The sequence below is a fragment of the Hyperolius riggenbachi genome, chromosome 6 (genome assembly GCF_040937935.1).
Source record: "Hyperolius riggenbachi isolate aHypRig1 chromosome 6, aHypRig1.pri, whole genome shotgun sequence".
In the NCBI taxonomy this organism is placed as follows: Eukaryota; Metazoa; Chordata; class Amphibia; order Anura; family Hyperoliidae; genus Hyperolius; species Hyperolius riggenbachi.
In genome coordinates, this window is record NC_090651.1 from 331,175,624 (window position 1) to 331,195,805 (window position 20,182).

Here is a 20,182-nt window from a genome sequence, read left to right on the forward strand (position 1 = left end):
CTAAATTCTCCAGAGACGGTGTAGATGGATGCTGGAGGTGTGACCAGGGGGGAGCTGATCAGACCCATATGTAGTGGGGCTGCCCTCAGGTGAACAAGTTCTGGCAAGTTATTGAAGGTTTTTGGAGTAGATTCATGCAAAAAACTGTACATATAATATGCCTAGAAGCTGTGTTTGGAATAGTAGAAACAACCAGTTAAAAGAGCTGAGAGGAATTGGGATCCTGGTAGCACGTAATATCCTAGCAAAACGGTGGACAGATAAGGATCCAATAGACTTGGAGACTTGGTTTACTGGGATGTGTCTTCTGGGAGGAGGCCATTGAGGAGGGGACAGAGAATATAGGGGAGCTGAGTAAGATAAAAGGATTAAAAAATCTTTGGATGGACCTGTGATGGAGGGAGGAGGTCTGGACTGGAAATAGAAGGGATGATCTGGCTGATAGGTAAATGAGAGTGTGATGTGGAATAAATGAGGGAAGAATGGACGGAATAAATGAGGGAAGAATGGTTAAGTATGGGACTATGCAGATGGGGAAGGTAGCAAGGACATGAGTCATTAGTTTAAGGGAGGAGATTGAGAGCTGAAGGGAGGGGGGGTGAGAGGGAGTGTGTTTTGGGGGCTCATAGTGTACTCAGCCTTAGTAGGGTTACCTGGTGTCTCTCGGGTGTTTTTTTCTTTGTTTTTTTTTCCTAGGCTACTGATTGGGCTTAGTCGTTTGGTTAAATAAAAATTAGCTGAAATTATCGAACTATGATGCAAACCAAAAGCCAGACACAAGAAGTGTCTCAATGAAGCCCAATTTAAGGTCTGACAAGGGCAAGGCTGAGCTGAGTTCGAAGAAAAAAATATAAAAAGAGGGTATACTATACCTAATTTATGGGCTTGTAATTACACATGGGCCGAACGGTTCACCAGCGAACAGTTCCAGGCGAACTTCGGGTGGTTCGCCTTCGCCGGCGAAGGCGAACTTCCCCGGAAGTTCGATTCGCCCCTTCTACATCACAGTCAGCAGGCACATTGTCACCAATCAGACTACACTCACTCCTGGAGCCCCCCCCCCTTATAAAAGGCAAGGTTTTGCAGTCATTTTACTCACTCGTCTGCCTCCAGTAATTAGTTAAGGGACAGCTGCTGACAGACTCTGCTAGGGAGAGTTTAGTTAGGATCTTGTCGGTTTGTTCCTAGCTGATTGTTATTCCTTATACTCACTCCCTTCTCCCTCCTCCCTCTCTCTCCCTCCTCCCTCTCTCCTCCCTCTCTCCCTCTCCCCCTTACTCCCGGAGGGAGGAGGGTCTCATCTTCCAGGGAATTCCTAGCTGATTGTTATTCCTTATACTCACTCCCTTCTCCCTCCTCCCTCTCTCTCTCCTCCCTCACTCCCTCTCTCCCTCTCTCGCTCCTCCCTCACTCCCTGTCTCCCTCCTCCCTCTCTCCCACCTCCCTCACTGCCTCTCTCCCTCCTCCCTCTCTCCCTCACTCCCTCCTCTCGGAGGGAGGAGGGTCTCATCATCCAGGGAATTCCTAGCTGATTGTTATTCCTTATACTCACTCCCTTCTCCCTCCTCCCTCTCTCCCTCCTCCCTCACTCCCTCTCTCCCTCACTCCCTCTCTCCCTCACTCCCTCTCTCCCTCACTCCCTCTCTCCCTCTCTCCCTCCTCCCGTCGGGAGGAGGGTCTCATCTTCCAGGAAATTCCTAGCTGATTGTTATTCCTTATACTCACTCCCTTCTCCCTCCTCCCTCTCTCCCTCCTCCCTCTCTCCCTCCTCCCTCTCCACAAAAACTGTGCATGCAGTTGCTGTTGGATGATTTTATGGGGATGTATGTGTGTCTTTTGGAGGGAGGAAGTAAGTCTGCTCCAAGAAGTTTCAGCATGTAGTGTTGTTGGTGATATAGTGGTTAAATTAGTTACCTACCGCACACTGCGACCTGGGTTCAATTCCCAGCCACGGTATGTAAGCTGGCTTTTGATATAGTACAATTACGTGCATTAAGCAAGCTAATTTTTCTCTTGGATTGATCATAATGGTACATGCTAGGCTGGCTTCAGCATGTAGTGTGGTTGGTGGTATAGTGGTTAAATGAGTTACCTACCGCACACTGCGACCTGCGTTCAATTCCCAGCCACGGTATGTAAGCTGGCTTTTGAAATACTACAATTCCCTGGAAGATGAGACCCTCTCTGGGAGGAGGGAGTGAGGGAGAGAGATTCCTGATGTCATAAAGCAGTGTAGGCCTGCAATTGAACTCAATGAGATTTCTGACCTTAAAACACTGCTTCTGGGACTTTTGATGTGTATTTCACTCAACCATGTCTTCCTCCAGGTATTAGACCCCATGAAACACCTTTTCTATCATTTTTGCAGTCAGCAGAAATTTTTTAAAATTTTGAAGTTCGCCTCCCCATTGAAGTCTATTGCGGTTCGCGAAAGTTCGCACGAACTGAACCTTCCGCGAATCGGAGGTTCGGCCCATCTCTACTTGTAATTAGTGATGGATGTAAAACTGAAAAAAATGCACCTTTATTTCCAAATAAAATATTGTCACCATACATTGTACTAGGGATATAATTTAAATGTTGCAATAACCGGGAAAAATGAGCAAATAAAATGTGTGGATTAACCAGGACAAATAGGCAAATATAATGTGTGGATTTTAATAAAAGTAGCATGCATTATTTTAGAAAATATAATGGCCCAAAACTGAGAAATAATGATTTTTTCAATTTTCTTATTATTATTCCCATTACAATGCATTTAGAATAAAAATAATTCCTAGCAAAATGTACCACCCAGAGAAAGAAACAAAATTAGTGAAAAAAAAAGGTATAGATAATTTTGTAGTGATAAGTAGTTATAAAGTTATTGGGGAATGAAAGGGAGGAGAGCCGAAATGTGAAAATTCTTCTCGTCCATAAGGTGAAAACAACCCGCGGGCTGAAATGGTTAAAGTGATATGAAACTCAGCGTTTTATCTATGTTCTAAAAGATTATTCACAGCATCAAATCTACCACCACAAAAAAAACTATTTGTATGAGAACAGCATTCAGTTAAATGCAGCGCTTTGTTTTTCAGTGGAAAGCTCCTTGCTTCTGGCAGCATCCGAAAACATCATCTTTTGTTTACATTCCTAACTGTGCTGAAAATGAGCTGAGAAGTGATCACTAGATGGAATTTTAATATATAAATACAGCAGCTATGCAAGAAAATGCAATGGCAGCTTTCAGAGCAGATAAATTGTACTTTGGTAACTTGGAATTTGTAGACAGACAATACTACTTGTGCACAAAAGCAAATATGGTAACTGTATGGGTAATAAAAAGTAGGAAAATGTATTTTTATTGACTGTTATGTCAGAGTTTTATCCCACTTGAACCTTAGCGAATGAGGCCTGGTGCTTCCTCCATGGACTGTGCGGTGGAAGTTGCTGTGTAATGCATCAGTATATAACTCTTGGGCTTGTACCTTTTGGAAGCAGCCCTGGTAACCACATCACTTTGGAAGATCTGATGTGCGTCTTATTTTAGCCTTTCTTTCAATCGCAAGTCCTGCGAGCACTGATGGCATAATATGCGCTGTGGAATCTTCGGGGTGAAACGCAACTCCCGAGACGTAATAATATTAAGCTGTTAAGATAATTGTCAGACGCTGTCTTGGCGGGGTTGCCCTGACAACCTTACAGTGCTGTAGCTTCTTTAATGCAAAGAGCTGTGAGGTCATTTAGAAAATGACAGCTCAGAAAGGAGAAAAACATGCCCAGCGATTTGTAGCCATTCGGAAAATTGTTGGCAGGAAAACAAGTCTTATTGTAGACAGCATAAAAAAATAAAAAATCAAGCTTTCAGCAGGGCGTCAAATGCAGAGCTGTGATCTGGGCTTACAGCTCTGTTTAAATGTTTTTTGTAACATTTCCTGTCATCCCTCTAACCTAACCATGTACTCCCAATACTCTCTGTGTACTCACCCACGGGGGTCCCCAGCTTAACGTGAACTTCCGGACTAAAATCAACTCAGCAGAACTGAAAAGGCTTGGTGTTTCTTTAACAGTTTCACAGCATCAGAACTTTGTTTTTCTTACCTAAGCATCATTTTTAGCTGCATTTTTAGCTAAGCTCCACCCATCAAAGAAAACTGCCCGGGCTTTTTTTTCCCTGATGTTGTGCAAAGCATGATGGGATTTCCTATGTTGTTATTCACATTGCCTAGCAACTGGGAGGGGTGATCAGCACACAGGACAGTTGGAACGGTGTCTCATGCTCCCTGTCACCTCCTTTCAACCAAAAAGATGGCTGTCATCATGAAATCAAACATTTGCCTGTTCTTTTAAAACAGGGTGGGTAAGAAATTATATTACCTATCTATTTTAATTAACATAACTAATGTAACTTAATGACAGTATGTTTGTTTAGGCTGGAGTTCCTCTTTAAGCCTTCTGCTGTCCAAAAAGGCGCACATCCCCACCTTACCAATGGAGTTTGAAAGATATGCTGTCTACGCCTCTTCTTACAACCACCTGATCAGGGGCGTAACTAGAAGAGAGCAGTATCTGCAATAACCGGGGGCCCAGACCAGTGAGGGGCCCCCAACTACTACTTTACTCTCTCTGATACGGGAGTCCATCCTCCAGATCCGGTTTTCGGGATTACACTTGTTAGGGGTGTGAAGATCATGATGAACTCAATTGTTTTATGACCCTTGCAAGACTTGCCCCCAGGTTGTGAGGGTCGCCAAGGGGAGACAAGGGAGAGGATGTGAGCATCGGTGGGCCCCATGACTTGTAGTTACGTCACCAGTGTCACAACCAGGATATTCCATTATAAATCTCCCACATGCTGCACCTCCTATTGCATTGCCAAATTGTAGTCACCCCCCCCCCCATCATTTGTCATAATGACAGGGCATGTTTTTTTTCCATAACAGCCACGCCTCCCTCCAACTGGCATTAAAGGGCAACTGAAGCAAGAGGGATATGAAGGCTGCCATTTTTATTTCCTTTTAAACAATACCAGTTGCCTGGCTGTCCTGCTAATCCTCTACCTCTAGTACTTTTAGCCATAGACCCTGAACAAGTATCATACCTCTCAATTTTTTGAAATGAGAAAGAAGGACACTTAAGCCACGCCCCTGACACACCCCTGATCACGCTCCCATCACAGTCCTAGTCACGCATACCATAAAGATTTCATAAAAAAATATGTTGTATTACAATTCAATCCACACTGGTCCTTTCTATCCTGGTTCATTTTCCTTCATATTAACATTTTAAAATTAGTAATATATCGATTTTAAGGATGGGAATAAAGTTGCAAAGAGTCAATCAAACACATTTTTTAGTAGAGAAATATTTGTATTTACAAAGAAAGAGGGACAAAGTTCTGAAAGAGGGACAAATGAGGAGGAAAGAGGGACAGAGGGACAGTGCTCCCAAAGAGAGACTGTCCCTCCGTATGAGGGACAGTTGGGAGCTATGCAAGTATGCAGCAGATCAGGCGTTTCTGACATTATTGTCAGATCTAAAAGATTAGCTTCATGCTTGTTTCTGGTGTTATTCAGAAACTACTGCATCCTTATAGACCAGCAAGACTGCCCGGCAACTGGTATTGTATAAAAGGAAATAAATATGGCAGCCTCCATATGTGTCTCACTTCAGTTGTCCTTTAAAGAAAGAGAGGAAGTCAGTGGTGTGAGTACCACACCTCCTCCTAGAAGTGACAATGGGAGACAGGGTCACTGGGATGGGTGGCAGTTTTTCTCCTGAGGTCAACGGAAACCCAACAAGTAGATCCATAGTGATGTCATCACCATAGCTCCCCTCATACAGTAAAGTAGTAGTATCTGGCCGCACTCCCCTAGTCATATGTAAGGTGCAACGATCCAGCCACCAGAGCACCAGGTGGCAATCAACAACTTGTATAGCAGAAGGATCAGCACACTCAGTAATATGTTGATAGATCCACACCTCCCAGGAAAAATGTGTCTCACAGGAGTGCACATTTATCCCCTCCGCAGCGCTTTTGGCGCTCCCTTCCTCTCCGTCCCTTCCTCTCCCTCCATGGGCTGCGCAGGACGGATATCCGTCCTGCGCATTGTAGGATAGGCTTCAGCCTATCATATGCCGGCGATGTATGATGTAAACAGCAGGGAATTCTTCCCCACGTGTTTACATTTTGCCGGCGAGCCGCGATCGGCGGCTCTCCGGCTGTTCACGGAGACACCCTCCGTGAACTGACATGGAAAGGCCACTCGATCGAGCGGCCGTTTCCATGGAAAACCACTTAAGACCTGCCGACACCTATCGGCGGTCGTTAAGTGGTTAAGGAATCAAGCCCATATGTGTTTTATATGGAAGAGCTGTCTTTGTGCCCCGGGACAGATCTTGCATGAAGCAGCCTAAATCTAGTGATTCAGGGCGAGTTCTTCCAAGGGGCGGCGCTGGGCTACAACAGGAAGTGTGCTTATCACGGATACATGCGCCAACCGTCCTGCCCACTGTTCACGGAGGGGGGTAATAAGTTCCTTCCAGGGGGGCTTATTAGTTGCCCACCATGGGGTGGTGGTGTTATTAGTTAAATCCAGCATTTAACTCAATGGTTGGGTTGCACCTTCTGATACGTATACCTTTAAAGGGAACCTGAATTATTTAAAATAAACACATGACGTAGCTGCAAATGAATCTTAAATACTAATCTCACCATCAGTTCCTCTCAGAAGCTCACCATTTTCTTCTTACAGTGATCCCTTTCAGATCTGACAATAATTTGTCAGAACTGAACTATACCAGTTGCTGTCAGTTATATATCAGCAGCTGTCAGTTACAACTAATTGTGCAAGGTAATGTCCATGTTTCCCTATGGCTCAAGTGGACAATATGACAGTTTAACAGTGTGCTGACCTGGAAGCTGTTAGGGGGTAATGGCCATTTTCAAAATGGAGGACAGAGAATTCCATTGATCACAGTGGACAAACAGGACGCAGGAGAGGAGAAAGAGATTGATGAGTAGACAACACAGGAGGTAAGTATGACGTGTGTATGGTTATTTTGACTTTTAATTTTCAGTTCAGGTTCTCTTTAAATGAAGGCAACTGGTTACAAAATAGCATTAAAGAGAGTCTAAAGCAAGAATAAATCTCGCTTCAGACCTCATAGATAGCAGGGGCAGGGCCGGTCCTGGACTTTCTGTTGCCTGAGGCAAAGATCGTGAAGGCGCCCCCCCCCCTCCCTGGTCGACCCCCCCCCCCATCCTTAAAGCAAAATTAAAGAAGACCGCTTCAGTCCGCCCCTCTCTCTCGTGCATCCTTCTTTGCCACTCTCCTGTGCCTTGCTTCTGTGCCCCTCTCTTGTGCATCCTGTCCTTCCCTTCTGTGTCCTTTCTCCATGTGCCTCCCTTCTGTGGCCTCTCTTGTGCCTCCTTCTTTGCCCCCCTCTCTTGTGCCTTCCTTCTGTGGCCTCTCTCTTGTGACTCCTTTGCAACTCTCTCTTGTGCCTCCCTTCTGTGTCCTCTCCCCTGTGCCTCCTTATTTGTCACGCTCTCTGAGTCTCTCTGTCTTATGCCCCTCCTTGCAGTCACTGCCCTCCTCCCTCTCCATGTTTTGATCCCCACTCCCATGTCACCATCCTCCTGCTCCCACTTAGCCCCTTTCTTGTGCCCCTTCCTTTCGACTTTGTCATCCCCTTCATTGATTCCTGCCCCCCTTGCCAAGCCCCCCCCCCCTCAATATGTCTTCAATACTGATTCCATTCCAATTCCATCCCCACAGTACGCCCACCATTACTAATTCCCTACTGTACGTCCATTACTGCCGGTGATGCCCTGTATTATACACCCCGCCCCATCTGCTGTACATAACATCCCCCACACGACCGACCAACCGACCATGAAGAAAGCCTGAGTGAGGCAGCAAAGTGACTGACTCACCGGGGATGGGTTCTCCCTCCGGGTCTGGCGGTGGCAAAGGCGAAGGGCGGGCGGCGGGAATCCGCAGGCATCCAGCATGCATCCTACACTGGCTGGCACTGGCAGGCAGGGGACAGACGGCTGCGGCGAGCACGGGCATGCTCCACCCATCTCGGATCTCGCACTGGCGGGCAAGGCCGGTGAGCGGCGGCTGGCGGCAGCCAGAAGCCATCATCATAGTCATGGTCACGCCGGCGGCGCTCAGTGACTGACCGTGACAATCAGGCAGGGCAGCAGAGCGGGCAGCAGCCGCCGCCATCAGCAGGCTTAGGCAGCGTGCAGCCTTGGAGGAGACAGGAGAGGCCGTAGAGCTCGGAGTCATCGGACTCGGAGCCTGAGGCCGGCGGCATCATGGGGGTGGCACCAGAACTGGCGGGCGGGCGGTGCACAGCCTAACGGGTGGCGGGTCGGGTCCCAGCCAGAACACAGTCCGGGCGGACTCTGTCTCAGCGGCGGAGGGTCACTCACGGTGTGTGCAGCCAGGCATGGGGTCGGAGGCACGGTCGGGCACCACAGGAGCAGCCGGACTTCACTGCAGAGTCTGCACTGCAGCCTGCACAGCACTCTCTCCGGCTCTGCAGTCACTTCCTCTTTATGTCTGGTGGCGCCCCTCCACTTCCTGCCACCTGAGGAACCCGCCTCACCCCGCCTCATGGGCGGGCCGGCCCTGAGCAGGGGCATGTGTGCCCCTGCTAAAACGCAACTATCCCGCGGCTTAACGGGGGTCCCTGACCCCCCAAATCCCCTCCGTACAGCGGGGGAGCGCTTCCGCATTGGGGCAGGGCTACCCGCCGCAGCCCTGCCCCACACGCATCTGTCAGACGCGTATCTCCGCCTCTCCCCCGCCCCTCTCAGTCTTCCTTCACTGAGAGGGGCGGGGGAGAGGCGGCGATGCGCGTCTGATTGACGCGACTAGAGGCAAGGCTGCATGACCAACTTTGCGACCAAGTCTTGCGGGGGTGGGTTTGGGGGTGAAGGGACCCCTGTTTAGCCGCGGGGATAGCGGCGTTTTAGCAGAGGCACACATGCCCCTGCTAACTATGAGCTCTGAAGCGAGATTTATTCTCGCTTCAGAGTCTCTTTAAGTTACAAAAATGTTCACCACATAGGCCGTGTTTGTGCAGCATTGCACACTCTGCATAATCAAATGTGAAGGTTGTTATGTACACCTGGCACCAGAGAAAAAAAAAACGTTTTCAAATAAGATAATAGAAAGAATACACAACAGCATAGATTCATTTCTAACCATGTCTTGTGCAGAAACAAAGAGCTAATTCGTTTTTATGTTCTCTTCAAGTTTACCAACTTGAACTTTTAACTGGCTTTTGTACAAAGAATTGATAAGAAATGTTGTGCCTGTTACTTACCGCTGTCTGCTGAGAGGCTGCTGTGACTGCAGAGCAGAACTGGCTAAATGTGCTGTTATTTCCCCTCTTCCCTGCACAGTGCTGTCATCATCAGGAAGATGGCAGCAACCATACCAGCTAGAAAATCAGGCAGGAATCAGCTATGAGGAAATAATAAAAATAAAAAATAAAAACTTTGCATGTCTGTTCAAGGTGCAGGTGTCACATTTATTTTAAGAATGGCATAAACAAAGGTTTACTTTAAACCTCCAAGCAGTAAATGGACATCTTAGCAGAACATTCCCTTTTGCTGTACCAGCGTTAAAGAACAAGCGACACCCATGCTAACCTACAAATAAAAAAACACATATATAAGTAGAATAATACTACTTCTACTTACATAACAGATGTATTGTGCTATCCACGTAATGATTCCTGTGAATTTTATAAAGGAAAAGCAGAAAATCCTATTCTGGGCAGTGGCCATCTTGCCAAGCTAATGCTGACATCATATCCTCCCTGACTCTTGTTTTCCCCCTCCCTTCTCTTGCTCATTGTGCATTCATTAGCTGCCCTCCTCCCAGAGTCTTCAGACACTCCCACTAAGGTGTATACTAACAACTGCACTGTCTTTTTTTATTTACACATCCAATCACCGAGTCACCTCAGCCTTGCTTATAAACACGAGGAATCAGAGGGTGTTTCTGATAAGCAGCAAGGCAGGAAAATAAATGGAAGAGGAGGAATATATTATAGATAAAAAGAACTCCCAGCATTCAACTGTTTGGCACTGTTTGGCACTAGGGCCAGTGCTCCTAAAGTATGTGATAACTACACACCATAACAGCAGAAAAAGTTTGCAAGTTTTGAATGCAGGATTAGCATTTTTATCACTTAATCAACTCAGACCAGTTGCTGTTGAAATTAGATTTTTATAGTGACAATACCGCTTTAAATTACAGATCCTGTTCTGTGTTCCCACATGTCCCTGTGGGTGATGCTATCAGTGGGGCACAAGGAAGCCTGCAGCCTCAGAACCAATCAATCTGATCATGTCTGATCATGTGACCTCAGTGATCACCACGACTGGCTAATCATTGTGATCAAAGGGAAAGTTTGTATTGCAAAACAAATCTCCCTCAGTCATTTAAAGTTTTAAAGTTAATTTCACTCTTGTTGAAAATTTGCTTCAAACTGTGTCAGTGCTGCACACATTTACTAAATTAGCATTTTATTGTTATCAAAAATGACTAAAACTGTCTGTAAGTAGTGATGGTCCTGTCTAAGAGAAGCATATGCAGTGGCGTAGCTAAGGAGCTCTGGCCTCTGGGCCCCGATGCAAGTTTTACAGTGCCCAATCTCCCCCCCCCCCCCCCCCCCCAAGCACTCTATACATGACAATTGACTCGGTGCACTAAAACCTGCCGATGGCAACTACAGTGTCAGAGGTGCAAGAAGGGGATGGGGAACAGCTTGTTAATGATTACCACTATTCAAAGTATTTATAGAAGTGATTATTATGAGCACAAGACCATGCCATGCATGGTTGCGTGCAATTTTGAGCAAAAGCAGTGGGATGCCATTCATAATAAATTAAAGGGACAACAACTGCATTAGAGAGAATCGCATAGCAATGCAAGTGCCGTGCGTTGCTACAGCCACCAGTGTTGCACGCAATGTGCAAGTGGGAAACAGGCCTAAGTAAGCATTCCCTCTTCATGCATGAGTAATCAACTGCACAAAGCAGGAAGCCTGTTTTTTTTCCACAACTGTACTGAGTAGCTGGCAGCAGTATAATCACTCTCAAGTGCACAGACTGTGTTAGGATCATGGTAGAGGTGATTTCTTCTTGAGGTATGCAGTTTGAAATAACATGTCATTAATCATAGAAAATTATGTGTAGATGGTCAATGTGATAAAGATAATTCCAACTGGATGCAAATTTTAAGCAATTGCATGCATCTTGGACCAATCACGTGCAGCTGCCATAATTGTGCCATATATATATATATATATATATATATATATATATATATATATGTCACGTTGTTCGGGTATGTATTTGGCTGGTGTTGGCTGCGCCCACATTTTCTAACCCTTGCACACAATTACTTAGCTACTCAATGACCAAGTTTGTGAGCATTAAGGTCTTTGGCATCAATAATTTGTATTGGAATGAAACAAATCTGATTGGCTGTTTGTGGCTCCACCCCCTTTTCTGAATTTGAACCCCAGTCACCCAATGACCAACTGTACCAGGTTTGAGGCTTGTGCCATTAACAGTGTAAGAATGGCAGCAATGAAATATTCCCCTTGACAATCAATAGGTGAATTTTGATTGGCTTTTGTAGGCCCCGCCCACTTTTCTGAATATTAATCCCAGTCATCCAGTGACCAACTGTGCAAAGTTTAGGAACCCTGGCATTAACAGTGAAAGAATGGCTGCAGTTTACATTTTCCCAGTAAAATTTGGATTTGTCTCCGCCCACCTTTTGGTTATGGTGATAAAAAGTATCCTATACTTTATTCCAGGTAATGTACTATGTGTGTGCCAAATTTCATTCAAAAAATCCGTTCAGCCATTGTTACGTGATACACACACACGAACACACACACAAACACACACACACGCACACACACGCACACGCACGCGCACACGCACGCACGCACGCACGCACGCACGCGCACACACACACACACACACACACACACACACTATATTTATATACTGTATATATTGATTAAAGGACAACAGAATGAGAGGGATATGGAGGTTGCCATATTTATTTCCTATAAAGCAATAACAGTTGCCTGGATAACCTGCAGATTCTCTCTATATATACACAGGGCCGGATTTACCATAAGGCACTGTAGGCACAAGCCTACAGGCGCCTGAGGATAGAAAGGTGGCTCACTCCCCTCCCACATGCCTATAGGTGCCTGATAATGGAAAAGCGGCTCACTCCCCTCCTTGAGCGCCTCCCTCCCTCTTTCCCTATGCAGAGTCCTGATGAGAGCGTAAATGAGAGGTTACTCACCCTGCTCTCAGCATTCCACTGACCACATCTTCCTTCAGTCAGACTCAAAAGCACCTCTAGCTACTTAATACTGAGGGTACTTCTGGCTACCTAATACTAAGGGGCACCTGTAGCTACAGGAGAAGTGACAGCAGGACAGCCAACACACTCGCGATGCAGTTCGGTTCAGGTTTGTAGGTTCATGAAGGACAAAGTATAAGGTGCCAGGGCATCTGTGCCTATAGGCTCCTGTGAGGTAAATCTGGGCCTGTATATACATATACACACACACACGAGGGGCTATCGTAAAGTTGTAAGTATCAGTTATTATGGTATATTGAGGATATTTTGTCAGTGGTGTCAATACTGGTTTTTAATGATGTTGAGAAAATCAATTCATTGTATGTTTAATTTCTTTTTCAGATTTGGCCAGAAGTGACTAAAATGTAAGATGGAAAAGATTGAGGCTTTCTGCGTGATAAAGGTCCTGCATTTGAAGGGTAATAGTGCTCAACCAAAAATGTCCTCTTCATCCAGTTCCAACTGCGTCAACATCTGCCTTGAAAGATCACGCCATGTTTGTTTCTGGAAAGGGGTTAGCAAACGAGGCGCCCAGCGTGCAGGCACCTCAGACATGAATCATTTTCCACACACTTCCATAACTGAGGTCAGTTTCATGCATGATCATTTGGATGGACGTCTACTTTCTTCACTGTGGCCGTATCGTCTGTCAGTGATGGTCTGCCAGGTCTTTGCTGGTCTGTGAGGGACATGTGACCACTTTGGAAATTTCTTTTCCACCTCACAATAGTGTCATAACAGTGGCGTAGCAATAGGGGTTGCAGAGGTAGCGACCGCATCGGGGCCCTTGGGTCAGAGGGACCCCGAGAGTTCCTCCCTCAAGCACAATATTAGCTCTCTATTGGCCCTATGCTGGCAAGTGGCAATAATCACTTCTATAGATGCTTTAAATAGTAGTAATCATTAACAGACGGTTTACCATGCCCTACATGCACCTGACACTGTGGAAATCCTTGGCAGGATTTGGTGCGCCGTATCAGTTGTTATATATAGAGTGCTTGGCATGTAAAACTTGCACTGGGGCCCATAGCTCCTTAGCTACGCCACTGTGTCATAAGATGGGCAATTGTTTCCACTAACTGCCATCATCTCATTATGAATTTGCAGGAGCACTATTACTCTTCACATTCAGGCACTTTATCACACTGAGAGCCTCAGTCTTTTCCATCTCACATTTTAGTCACTTCTGCAACAATCTGTAGAAGAAATAAAGGATACAATGTGCTACAACATCATGCAATAATTTTCTCAACATCATGCACGTAGGGACCAATAATGACAAATTCATCAATTTAATCAAAACTTTATGTGTATATATATATATATATATATATATATATATATATATATATATATATATATATATATATATATATATATATATATATATATACACAGTGGTATATATATATTTGAGGGAGTAGGCTGGAGTTGAGGGAGCAGGCTGGAGTTGTACTTTGTACTGGTTGAACTCGATGGACGTATGTCTTTTTTCAACCAAAATAACTATGTAATAACTATGTAACTATGTAACTATGAGTTATTGAGAAATGTAAAGCAGGCTTAGGCTACAAAAAGATTTCTAAAGCCTTGAACATCCCACGGAGCACTGTTCAAGCGATCATTCAGAAATGGAAGGAGTATGGCATAACTGTAAACTACCAAGACAAGGCCATCCACCTAAACTCACAGGCCGAACAAGGAGAGCGCTGATCAGAAATGCAGTCAAGAGGCCCATGGTGACTCTGGACGAGCTGCAGAGATCTACAGCTCAGGTGGGGGAATCTGTCCATAGGACAACTATTAGTCATGCACTGCACAAAGTTGGCCTTTATAGAATAATGGCAAGAAGAAAGCCATTTGGTAACAGAAAAGCATAAGAAGTCCCGTTTGCAGTTTGCCACAAGCCATGTGGGGGACACAGCAAACATGTAGAAGAAGGTGCTCTGGTCAGATGCGACCAAAATTGAACTTTTTGGCCAAAATGCAAAACGCTATGTGTGGTGGAAAACTAACACTGCACATCACTCTGAACCCACCATCCCCACTGTCAAATATGGTGGTGGCAGCATCATGCTCTGGGGGTGCTTCTCTTCAGCAGGGACAGGGAAGCTGGTCAGAGTTGATGGGAAGATGGATGGAGCCAAATACAGGGCAATCTTGGAAGAAAACCTCTTGGAGTCTGCAACAGACTTGAGACTGGGGCGGAGGTTCACCTTGGGTGGATCGGGACTCCCCCAGACGCAGAGCTGGAGCTGTTTTGCAAAGAAGAATGGGCAAGGATTTTAGTCTCTAGATGTGCAAAGCTGGTAGAGACATACCGTAAAAGACTGGCAGCTGTAATTGCAGCAAAAGGTGGTTCTACAAAGTATTGATTCAGGGGGCTGAATAATTACGCACACCCCACTTTACAGTTTTTTGTTTTTTTTTAAATGTTTGGAATGATGTATGATTTTTGTTCCACTTCTCACGTGTACACCACTTTGTATTGGTCTTTCACGTGGAATTCCAATAAAATTGATTCATGTTTTTGGCAGTAATGTGACAAAATGTGGAAAACTTTGAGGGGGCCGAATACGTTTGCAAACCACTGTTTATATATACACAGTATATTTTTTCTTTGTGGAAACTAAATATATATATATGTGGGCAGCATGGTGGTATAGTGTATAGCACTTTTGCATTGCAGCACTGGGTCCCAGCATGGAGTTTGTATGTTCTCCCCATGTTTGTGGGGGTTTCCTCCGGGCACTCCAGTTTCCTCCCACATCTCAGAAGATTGCTGTTTTTGATTGGCCCATTTTTAAGTTCCATATACTTGCATAATTACCATAAAATGCACCATTTGCAAAGAAAGATACAGTGCATTAAAAAAAAATTCCAAAGTTTTTACCATAAAAAAAAAGATATTTTTTGTAGCACTTCCTGGCTCTTTTTCACCTCAGCAACCGCCTCCTGCCTTCTCACTCCCAGTCGGTCTGAAGCTGTCCTTTCCAACTAGTGTCCACTGTCCAACAGCTATGATAAGCAATTGTTCATTAGGGAGGTGTGGCTTTTACTGGAAGAGCAATCCTTCTCTTCCTGTATGCCCATGTGACTAAAGAGGGCGTGGTTCAGACTGACTGGGAGGAAGCAAGCTGCTGTGGGTCACTGAGAAGGAATTGGGAATCTATGAATTTGTTTAGCAGGTATTTTCCTTCCTTATTTTGTTAAAGTGGATCCGAGATGAAAAACTAACTATAACAAGTAACTTGTCTATATATCTTATCTAAAGTTTAGATAGTTTACACAGCAAATCTAGCTGCAAACAGCTTCAATAGAATATGATTATTTTTTCCTGGGATACAATGACAGCAGCCATGTTGTTTGTTAACATTACACAGAGGCAGGCTTATCTGTATCTTGAGCACTCAGCCTGTGAAAAAAACCTACCGGTAATCCCCATCCTCCTCCCTCCTCCCCTCTGCCTCTGAAATCTCTGGCTAGTAATACCTCCCCTCCTCCTGCCTAGACTGAGCTCCCATGAGCCCTTGCTACTGTCTGAAAATGCCTTGGCTCTCTGAAAACCTGTGGGCGTGGCTTGTTTAGTTTATAGGGAATTAGAACTTAAATTTAAAACAAAAACAAAAAAGTATTTGGCTTGAGGAATGCCCTATAAACAATAGGAAAGGAACACAATTATGCAATGAGTAAGTTCATCTCGGATCCACTTTAAAAGTACTTTTTTTTTTTTACAAAATTTGTTTCTGTGCCTACTTAATTTAAAATAATGTGCTACAAAATCAATATTAAAAAAACTGTGCCGGAACTTAGCTTAATAGCTTATTTCTCAGATGGGCTCCAGGCATATATAAATGTATGCACTATATTAATTTTTTTCAAACATAACCCTTTATATTTACATTCATAAAGCAAATTTAGGGATTAATTTGTGTACGCAGCCCTGCGTAGCGGGTGTAAAATGAAATGCTGACCCATATCCAGCCATTGACCTCCTTCTCCCTTAGCTGCTTAATTGATCAATTAGCCGTTAATTGGTGAAATTGTAAAGCGGTGTCACGAGCCAGAACAGTCACACGACTGATTGGGCAGCCGCCAGCTACAACATGGAGACCCAGAGACTGTGGAAACTGCAGCTACCAACCAGCCCACACACTGCTCTGGCCCTCTGCAATGTACAGCAACCCTGAGCTCACAGTAATGCTACGTACACACATGCGACAACGATCGTTCGTTGAGAACGATGAACGAACTTTTAATTGATGAAAGAATGACCTAAGTAAAGATAGTTTTAAAAGGTGTGTAATGATCTGATCGTTAGAACGAACGTTACATCACGTAAAGCAACTATTGCGCCTGCGCATAAAAATGAGAAGTTTCACAGAGAAATAGTGAAATGCGCATGTCAAGCCTAGTACGAACGACCGTTCCAACAATGTACTACTTTTGCAAACGATCGTCGTTGGTTAAAATCCGCCAAAATAGAACTTTCTTTTGTAGCGATTTGGCTCGTTCGTCGTTTGCCTTAATAGTCGGTGGTTCGTTTTTGTAACGATCGTCGTTGGTAAAGATCGGGGAACGATCGTTACAAACAACTATAGTCGCATGTGTGTACGCACCTTAAGCTTTATTATCTAAGGTCTTATTTACAAATTATGGCTAACCTTAACCACCCCCTACCCTCGCTTAATCTTGACACCCCCCCCCCCCCTCTCACACACACACACTTTACTAACCTTTAAACACACCCCTCCCCCGCTAACCCTAACCACCCCCCCCCCCCCCCCAGCTATCCTTAACCTCTGCCCTGCCACACCCAACCATAATTCCCCCACACACACACACCTAACCTTAGCCACACCCCAGCCCACCCCAAAAAACGGCTGAAAAAATGATCATTTTCGGGCACCAGCATAGGCCCCATTATAACAGCAGTTACACTGTGAAATAGAGGTGCCAGTGGCGCCCGATATAGTGAGCACCAGGGCCGTCCACAATGCAAAATTGGATAAAATATAGATACAAATTGTGGGCGCTTGCACCCACTATTTCTATCTGTATTTTATTGTATTGTGCATTGCGGACAGCCCCAGCACCCGCTATTTATTGGGTCAAACTCCACTGTGTAACCACTATTTATAATGGCTTTATTGCTTTTGTGGTCATTTGGGGGTGGGCGGGGGTGGTTAAAGTAAGGTGTGGTGGGGGGAAGGTTAAAGGACACCTGAAGCGCAAATAAATGAATGAAATAAACAATTTTATCTATCTTCCTTCTCCTAAAAATGACTCTTTAAGATATTCCATCGTTTTATTTTATGTTTAAATCTACTTTTTAAGTTGTAGCTGTTTTATTGTTTTTGCTCAATGACACATTCATTGAAGTATGCCAGGGCTAAAATCTATGATCCTTTTTATCTCTTCCCTGTTCTCAGAAGCCATTTTCTGCTAGGAAAGTGTTTTGTAGTTGGAATTTCTCATCAGTGAGGGTCACACTGTAGTCACTTCCTGTCTGAGTCAGGACTGAGTCAGCCACTTACATACCTGATACTTAACGCTTTTCAAACAGAGAAAGAAAAAAAGGAACACAGTATAGTTATTTGTGCTTGGCACTGTACATGCCCATGCCTATCTCATCATGTCACATGTCACCTCGGGTATCCTTTAAAGTGGATCCGAGATAAACTTTTACTCATTGTATAATTGTGTTCCTTTCATTTCTCAAGCCAAATACTTTTTTGTTTTGTTTTAATACTCTAATTCCCTATAAACTAAACAAGCCTGGCCCACAGCTTACTAGAGAGCCTTGGCACTCTCCGCCTTAGTAGCAAGGGCTTATGGGAGCTCAGTCTGGGCAGGAGTAGGAGGAGGTTACTAGCCAGAGATTTCAGAGGCAGAGGGAAGGAGGGAGTAGGAGAGGGGAGTGGGAGATATGGATTTGTCACATTACACACAGGCAAGCTGAACATGGCTGCTGTCATTGTATCACAGGAATAAATAATCATAACCTGTTGAAGCTGTTTGCAGCTAGATTTGTTGAGTAAAATATCTAAACTTTAGATAAGATATATAGACAAGTTACTTGTTATAGTTAGTTTTTCATCTCGGATCTGCTTTAAGGTTGGGCGGGAGGGGGTAGGTTAAGGTTAGCCGTGGTGGGAGGCATTTTTTGTTAGTGGTTAAGGTTAGCTGGGGAGGGGGGGTAGTTAAGGTAGGGGGTGGTTAAGGTTAGGCATGGGTAGAGGGAGGGTTCTGTGTGAGAATCGGGTTAGGTTTAGTTGTAATAAAATATTGGTAAAATTTACTGATACTTTACTAACAAAAAATACCACTGTAAAATAATAGAATAACGGAAAAATACCGGTATTCTACTAACAGCTATTCCTGGGTGCCCTGATTTAGTGGCACCTCTATTTCATGCACACCTTATTTTTATTGTCGATTATATTTCAGCATATATACAGTATATCCTCCCTGGACAGCATCTCCAGTTCAGTCTAAGCATTCAGTCCTGAATTAAGTGCACCATTTCTTTACACTGTAATTAATAAAGATTTCTTGAATAAAACAAGAAACATATTCAGTTAAGTTATAGAGGAATACTGTATATACTCGCAATAAGCCTAATTTTTCAGTACAAAAAATGTGCTGAAAAGTTACCCTCTCGGCTTATATGGGAGTCAGTGGAGCAGAACGGATGGTGGAGCAGGTTTTGTTACTGGCAGAGGAGCGTAAGGATTGTACACTAGTGATGCAGCTCTTGCCAGCTGGCTCCCTGCTGTGTTGGTGCCCTCCATCCCCTGCAACATGGTGTACAGAGTGCGCTGCTCAAGACTACCTGTGTCAGCTGCCTTGTGGAGTGGAGCGTGCAAGCAACGTGTCAGTAGTGCAATGATTGGGGATTACTCCTGTGTGGCAATCACTGTCTCATATCTATGATGCCATTTAGTGACATCTTAAGACACAGCTGTATTATCTTTTGGGCACATCTGGCTATGGGGACAGGGCTGACTTGTACTGGGGGCACATCTGGCTACTGTGGAGGGGGCTATAATGGCGAGCGGCCTTATACATGAGTCAATCACTTTTTCTTGGTTACTGAGGGAAAAGTGGGTACCTCGGCTTATACGCAGGTCGGCTTATATGCGAGTATATACTGTATATAAGAATTTGACAGAGCTGAAATATAGCAGTTACTGCCAGTTATAACCAAAAGGACAACTGATGAGCAAGGTAATGGCCACGTTTCCCTAGGGCTCAATTGGGCGATGGTACAGTTTAAAGGGAAGGTTCAGGGACAGTTGGTAAAAAATAAAAATCCGAATCCACTTACCTGGGGCTTCCTCCAGCCCGTGGCAGGCAGGAGGTGCCCTCGGCGCCGCTCCGCAGGCTCCCGGTGGTCTCCGGTGGCCGACCCGACCTGGCCAGGCCGGCGGCCAGGTCGTGCCTCTTCTGCGCTCCATTGTGCGTTCCACGCCGGCGCGCTGACGTCATCGGACGTCCTCCGGGCTGTACTGCGCAGGCTCAGAACTACTGAGCCTGCGCAGTACAGCCCGGAGGACGTCCGATGACGTCAGCGCGCCGGCATGGAACGCACAATGGAGCGCAGAAGAGGCCCGACCTGGCCGCCGGCCTGGCCAGGTCGGGTCGGCCACCGGAGACCACCGGGAGCCTGCGGAGCGGCGCCGAGGGCACCTCCTGCCTGCCACGGGCTGGAGGAAGCCCCAGGTAAGTGGATTCGGATTTTTATTTTTTACCAACTGTCCCTGAACCTTCCCTTTAAC

General features: G+C 45.2%; 1 protein-coding gene across 1 annotated transcript in view; it reads right to left on the reverse strand.

Annotated features, from left to right (window-relative positions):
* The window catches only part of ERFL (ETS repressor factor like), a 342,909-nt gene that overhangs the window by 306,158 nt on the left and 16,569 nt on the right, over positions 1-20,182 (reverse strand). Inside the window, exon 2 of the mRNA XM_068241447.1 lies at positions 9,325-9,464. The gene's annotated coding sequence lies outside the window, so the exon portion shown is untranslated. The remainder of the gene's footprint in view (positions 1-9,324; positions 9,465-20,182) is intronic.